General features: G+C 39.0%; 1 non-coding gene across 1 annotated transcript; it reads left to right on the top strand.

The window, feature by feature from the left end:
- Positions 1-5,025: 5,025 nt before the first annotated feature.
- On the top strand, positions 5,026-5,099 carry Trnaa-ugc (transfer RNA alanine (anticodon UGC)). The gene has a single exon. It is a non-coding gene; the product is annotated as a tRNA-Ala (tRNA).
- The last annotated feature ends 1,474 nt before the right edge of the window (positions 5,100-6,573 follow it).

Raw genomic sequence — 6,573 nt, 5'->3', positions numbered from 1 at the left:
TCTACAAATAACTTTATTTTTTTATTTAAAAATTTTTTTAAATATTTATTTTTTAGTTTTTTTCGGTGGACACAACATCTTCGTTTGTATGTGGTGCTGAGGATTGAACCCAGGCTGCATGCATGCCAGGCGAGCGCACTACCGCTTGAGCCATATCCCCAGCCCCTACAAATAACTTTAAATATTGCGATTATTCTTATGGACACGTAAACTTTATGCTACTTGTGGCTATTGTAAACTCAGTTCAAAGGAGGTGTATGTATCACAAGACATAAAAAAGGATAGGGCTCTTGTCAAGATGGACATCAGGGACATCTCTTTATGTTTTTATTAGGGGTATTTTCTGGTGATGGCTGAAACAGTAGGATGACTGTTAGGACAAAAAGTGTTTCCATGTAAAGCTTAGTAGTTCCACTAGATGGTAGCAAAAGGTTACATTTTGTCCTTTTACAGTGACTGGTTTATTATAATAAGTTCATATCTCTAAAATTAGAAAAACAATCTGAAAAAGTGAAATATCTGAAATTCACTTTTGGAGAGGGTAAAGATACTGGGTTCAAACCTATAGAAGAAAATACTGATGAAAGTTGTCTCAAAAAAGTAGTCTGTTCAAATAGCATTGAAACACCAATTTCAGGCCTGAAAGAACTCTTCATTTGAGAAGTCAACAACTTACAACTGTTGGTAGGGTAAGAAGGACCCCTTTACCATTAGTTCTAATGTCTTCTTCCAGGGGGACCTAGTGTTCTGGTGCCCCTCCCAGCCAAAGGGCCAAAAAGACTTTAGGCAGAAGCATTGCTGATAAAATCTTTCCCCTTGGGTTTTAAGTCCCAAGTGTATTGTTCTGCATACATCTTTGTACAAAAGCTTTTGTAGAGTACCTGCATTGCTACCATGGAACATATAGCACCAAAGGGGGCCAGTTGTTAGTGTTAATTTTGAAGCTCTTTGATATTATTTAGATACGATGGGGATTTGTATATGTAGGGCCCCTCAAATTACCCCCAAACAAGAGTCCACTTGGGACTGAGAGAGACCAGACTTGTACTGGACAAATTTCCCGATATCCTTTTTTACTCTGGGCTGGATTGAGATGGCTCTGTCTGCAGCAGTCACTGGCTTTAGGTGGGCCCCAGTGAATCTCCTGCACTGGAGAAAGTGACCAGGTTGGTCATTTTCTAGGCACAGCCTATGCATCCTTCTGTCCCCTTGGAAACTCCTAGCAATACCCACTCTGGGTGGCAGTTGCTCATAATCCTTCTCTCATTAATCCTTCCGGGGTACCTGCCTCCTTCAGGTAGACATAGTGCTTCCATGAGGAAGCTTGAAGTGGGGTCTCTGTCCTCAAAGTATGTATCATCAAGCAATCAGTTGTCCATATTAGTAATATAAAATCATGTGGCTCAGGGAACAGTTCTAAATCCAGGATGCACCCCAGCACTACTCAGGAAGCTTAAATTCCTTTCATATGCTTGGACCTCGCCCTATGAATGATTTAACTGGTCCTTTGGGGCACATGTATCTTTGGTTTCACACATGGGCATGTCTGGTTAAGAAACACCACTGAAGCCTCCTGCAGTTGCACATGCCTGTAATCCCAGAGATTTGAGAGGCTGAAGGCAGGAGGATCAAAAGTTTGAGGCTAGCCTGGTAACTTAGAGAGACCCTGTCTCAAAACAAAAAATAGAAAATAGAGTTGGGAATGTGGTGTCTCAAAAGGAAGGGAGGAAGTAAATAAGGGAGGGCAGAAATATGGAAGAAAGGATAGATGGATCACTGATGGAGGTTAAGAGCACAGGTTTGGGGTAACTGTTTGTAGGTTAAAAATTGAGCCTTAGGGGCTGGAAGTGTACTCAGTGGTAGAGTGCTTGCTTAGCATGTGCAAGGCCCTGGGTTTAATCCCTAGCACTGCTAAAAGTAAAAGTCAATCAATTATAAAAGAGCTCGGGCACCTGTTGATCCTATGATCTTGGGAAATGTATTTGATCTCTCTAACCTCAGTTTATTCATCTGTAGATGAGAGAGAATAATGCCTTCCTCATGTGATCAAATTAAAATGTTAGGATAAATGTGAAGCCTTACCTTAGGTTCTAAGCTGGACTTGTGGGCTTACTTCTAATGAATATATACAGTGTTAATAATGTTTTGTGACTTCTGAAGGTAGGTCATAAAAAGAGGATAGTGTTTGTCTTTCACTGGAGTTAGTCATTCTGGGGGAAATCATCCACCAAGTTGTGTGGACACTTTTCCAGCTTCCAGAGACACTCCTGTGGGAAGAATCTGAAGTTTTCCAAAATCTATCAGCATTATGCTGCCAGTCTTGTGATGGTACAACTTTGGAAGCAGATTGTCTAGCTGCAGTCATTTCAATAAGCACATCCTTGGTTAATATCTTGACTCTAACTTCATGAGATGCACTGTGCAAGTTTATTCCTAAATTCATGACCCACACAAACTTTGAGTTTAATAAATGTTTGTTATTATTTTATCTTGTAGGTTTTTTTGTGGCACCTGGGGATTGGACCCAGGGATTCTTTACAACTGAACTACATTCCTAGGCTTAAAATTCTTTAAAAATTTATTTTGAGACAGGGTCATACAAAGTTGCCAAGACTGGCCTTGAATTTGCCATACTCCTGACTCAACCTCCCAAGTCACTGGGATTATAGCTGTGATCCACCATACTTGGCATGATTTTGCAGTTTTTTAAAATTGACATACATAATATTCACCATTTAAAATTGTACAATTCAGAGGTTTTTAGTATAATCACAGCATTGTACAACAATCACCACTATCTTATTCCAGAATATTTCTGTCACCCAAGAAATGGTACCACGTTCCTCTCAGCAGTCACTCTCAGTTCCCCCTTTTCCCCATTATCTCACAACCACTAATTTATTTTCTGGCTCTCTGATATTGCCTATTGTAGACATTAAATGGGGTTCCCCTCAGTGGAATGGGGTGGCTGAGAAATAAAAGCTAAGAAAAATAGAAGGATGAAAAAAACCACAGGACACAGAAAGTAGTTTCAAAAGTGGGGGCAGGACGATGGCTTGAGCTTCTCTACTCTGACAAAATGGAGCTGCACTTGCTTATTTATATCAGGGGACATCAAAGGCAGGAATAAAGTTTCAAGGGTGGAGTCTTGCTTCATGCTATCTTTCAGTCAGCAGGTTGATTGACATCTTGGCAGGTCACATCCATCTCAGGTACTGTGTGGGATCTCTGGCAGAGCTTGAGGGGGCAGTTCACTTGCATCAGGCGATCAATCCCTGTGGGGGTGCCATGGGAGGTTCCTAATGCCAGACTTAGCCCCTTATTAGGCTATATGTGTAGCATAGTCCACACATGGCCTACAGTTGGCTCATGACAATTTTCTCTCCTTGGAATTATGCAGCATGTCATCATTTGAAAATGGCTTCTTTCATCTAGCATAATTGTTTTCAGAGTTCATCTATGTTGCAATATGTACCAATCTGCCTCTCTTTTTATGGGTGAGTAATATTCTATCATACAAGCATTTCCTTTAACCATTAATTAACTAATGGGCATTTGGTTCCACTCTTGGCCTGGTGAATAATGCTGCTATGAATGTTTGAGAATAAGTTTTTGTGTGAACATATATTGAATTTTCTTGGGTACACCTAGTACTAGAATTGCAGGGTCATATGGTAATTCTATGTTTGATTTTAGAAGACCTGCCAAAGTGTTTTCTGCAGTGGCTATACCATTGCATATCAGAAATCATTCCTCCCTCATGATAATAGAGAAAATACCTTTTTCTCAGAGTCTGCAAGTTCATCTTGGCAAACCTAGCTCTTTGTTCTGCAGCTGATGGAAATGAAGATTTCTTCCCAGACAGCATCCTTTTGTGCTTTCTGGCAGAAGCACCTCAGGCTTCACCTTTCTAACTACCAAATCAGATACCATGCCTGTGTCACTCTTAACTCCAGGGAATATAAGTGAAAATTTCTGATATATATATATAACATGGATCAGTCCTTTCAATCATCCTCCTAATGAAGCTGTTTTCTTATTCTTCAGGGTCTACTGAGATACAGGAATTTCTTCCTTGCTCTCATGTGAGTATATAGCTGTGAATAGAAAACCACTAAGTTGGAGTCTAGAAGTGGTTCCTCCACAAGAGTATTTTACAAACTACATTGAAGTAATTTTTATTACTTATTGTGTGTCTTCTCTGATGTGTGGCATAAGGATCATGGGGGAAATGGCAGTTTTGACTTGTTCCTTCTTTCAATGCTGTCTTTTTCTTTTTTTTAATTGGTTCTTTTCAGTTATACATAACATCAGAATTCATTTTGGCATAATTATAAAAGCATGGAATATAATTTACTCTAACTCAGTTAATGCTATCCTTTTATTGGTAAAAGTGTCTAATTGTAAATGTGGTGGTTTATCTTTTTGCTAGAACCATACGTTTGGACATATCCTCTACCTTGCATATCCTTATGAAAAATCTAACAAATTTGGCCTTGAACATATGACCAATAAATGTATGATGCCCTTTTATTAGAGAGAGGTCATGCTGGCCAGGTTTCTGGCTAGCAGTATCTGATAGCATATACTCTCTCCTCCTATTCATGGACTAGAAAGGAGATAGGGTCCCCACACTGAAGAGTTACCTGTTCCATGTAAGGATGCATAAGGAAACTGAGATCTGTGGCACCTGGGATTGCAGTGGCTAGCTTATTGAATGAGAAGAGACTCACTGATCTGGTAGAACAGAAAAGGGAAGGTCAGAAGACATAAAAGTTTCCAACATCTAGAAGGGCAACAAGGGCCATATTGTGAGACCTAAGTCTCCCTGAATTTGTGTATCATGTTATTTGTTTACAGGCTGGGATTGTCATAATGGTCCTCCCATTTTTCAAACTCTTTCAAGATGTGTTGGCCAAGTTAGGGTAAGATAGATTCTCTAGGATCTGATATTATGTACTATCTTTAGTAAAATAATTAGGAAAGGTAGGCAATAAGAGGTAGGATTAAAAATACCTATTGGGCTGGGGATATAGCTCAGTTGGTAGAGTGCTTGCCTTGCATGCACGAGGCCCTGGGTTCAATCCCCAGCACCACAAAAAATACCTACAAATTTGATGCCTAGTTATTGATAAATATGCAGTTTTAGGCCTAGCATGTGGCCTAAAAAGTGAATGTTCAAACCTATCCTTCCAACCAAGGAGAATGGATGGCATATCCTGGAAGCTGGTGTTATAGTGTTTGTAAAAATATTTCTGGGTTATATTTCTGTAACAAATAACTAAATGCAGCTAAGAGAACATTCAGGGAAAAGATGCAGAATTATAAGTGATTTTGTTATAAGGACCCTGTGACCTGATTCACTGTATTCACTGTGCAATAATGGGTATTGTATATATTATATGTTTAAAATGTGAATTTTCCTATAGTTTCAGAGAAAAAAGTTACTTTCTGCCCAAAGTTTCATTGTATTATGTTTCTTGTTGATTGGCATGTTGAAAGTATCAATCTCTCTGTTCTTGGATTTCCACCAGTGAGGGACACATATAATCTGCAATAAAATTTAGGGTTCAACTTCCAATTACTTTGAAATAATGTATGTGAGCTCACTCATTGAATTCTGTGTGCTGAAAACTACTCCTGTATTCTACAAACTAAAAATTTTTATATTTCCTAGAGAAACCTTGTTCCTATCACAAAACTACTGGGAGATTTGCCTGTTTCTTTTAATCTAAAGGCAAAACTACACGGGGCTTTGCCCTACCTGGTTTTGAGAGAATGATTTTATGGATTTTTTTGGGGGAGGGTACTGAGGATTGAACCAAGGAATGCTTTACCACTAACTTGTATCCCCAGCCATTTTAATTTTTTATATTTTTGAGGCAGGGTCTTGCTAAGTTATTGAGTGCTCTTCTAAGTTGCTGAGGCTGGCCTTGAACTTGCAGTTTCCTCCTGCCTCAGCCTTGAGAGTCATTTTTATGGGATTTTTAAAACTATCTCTTCCTGGAAGCTGATAAAGGCATAATTCCTTTTTAGAGTCATACAGGCATGAATCTGCATGTCAACTAGCCATATGGTATAGGATCCTGGAGATCTCATTGATTAACTGGTGAAAAAAGACAGAAAGTTATGAAGAAAAGTATTCATATAGTGAATAGTAAGTTTGGCTAAATACTCAGTGAAAATATTTGTGCTTGGCAACTTGACTAGAATTTGAGAGCCCCATGTTCCAAGCCAAGTTAGCATTGTCTGCTTTACTAATGGCAGGTGGGTTATCTGGAAGACCTAGTACCCATTGTTGAGGTTTGGACTATTCTGAAGGTAATTAATTTAATGCCTTTAACACTACTTTTCTATTCTGTTCTTTATTCTTTTAAGAACAAAGAGCTTTAGGCAAACGTTTGAAGCTCCTCCTTATGTATCTGGAATTGGAGGCCTCATGTACTCATCATGTGTGATGAAGAAATGATGACACTCAAAGATACTAAACTGTTTTACAGCTTCAAGATCATGTAGCACAAGTCACTGTACTAGTTAGAATTCCCCCTGGACATAGCCAATATTTTACTTTGA

Source organism: Marmota flaviventris, chromosome X (genome assembly GCF_047511675.1).
Source record: "Marmota flaviventris isolate mMarFla1 chromosome X, mMarFla1.hap1, whole genome shotgun sequence".
Taxonomy (NCBI): Eukaryota; Metazoa; Chordata; class Mammalia; order Rodentia; family Sciuridae; genus Marmota; species Marmota flaviventris.
This window is presented reverse-complemented; position numbering and strand designations above follow the sequence as displayed.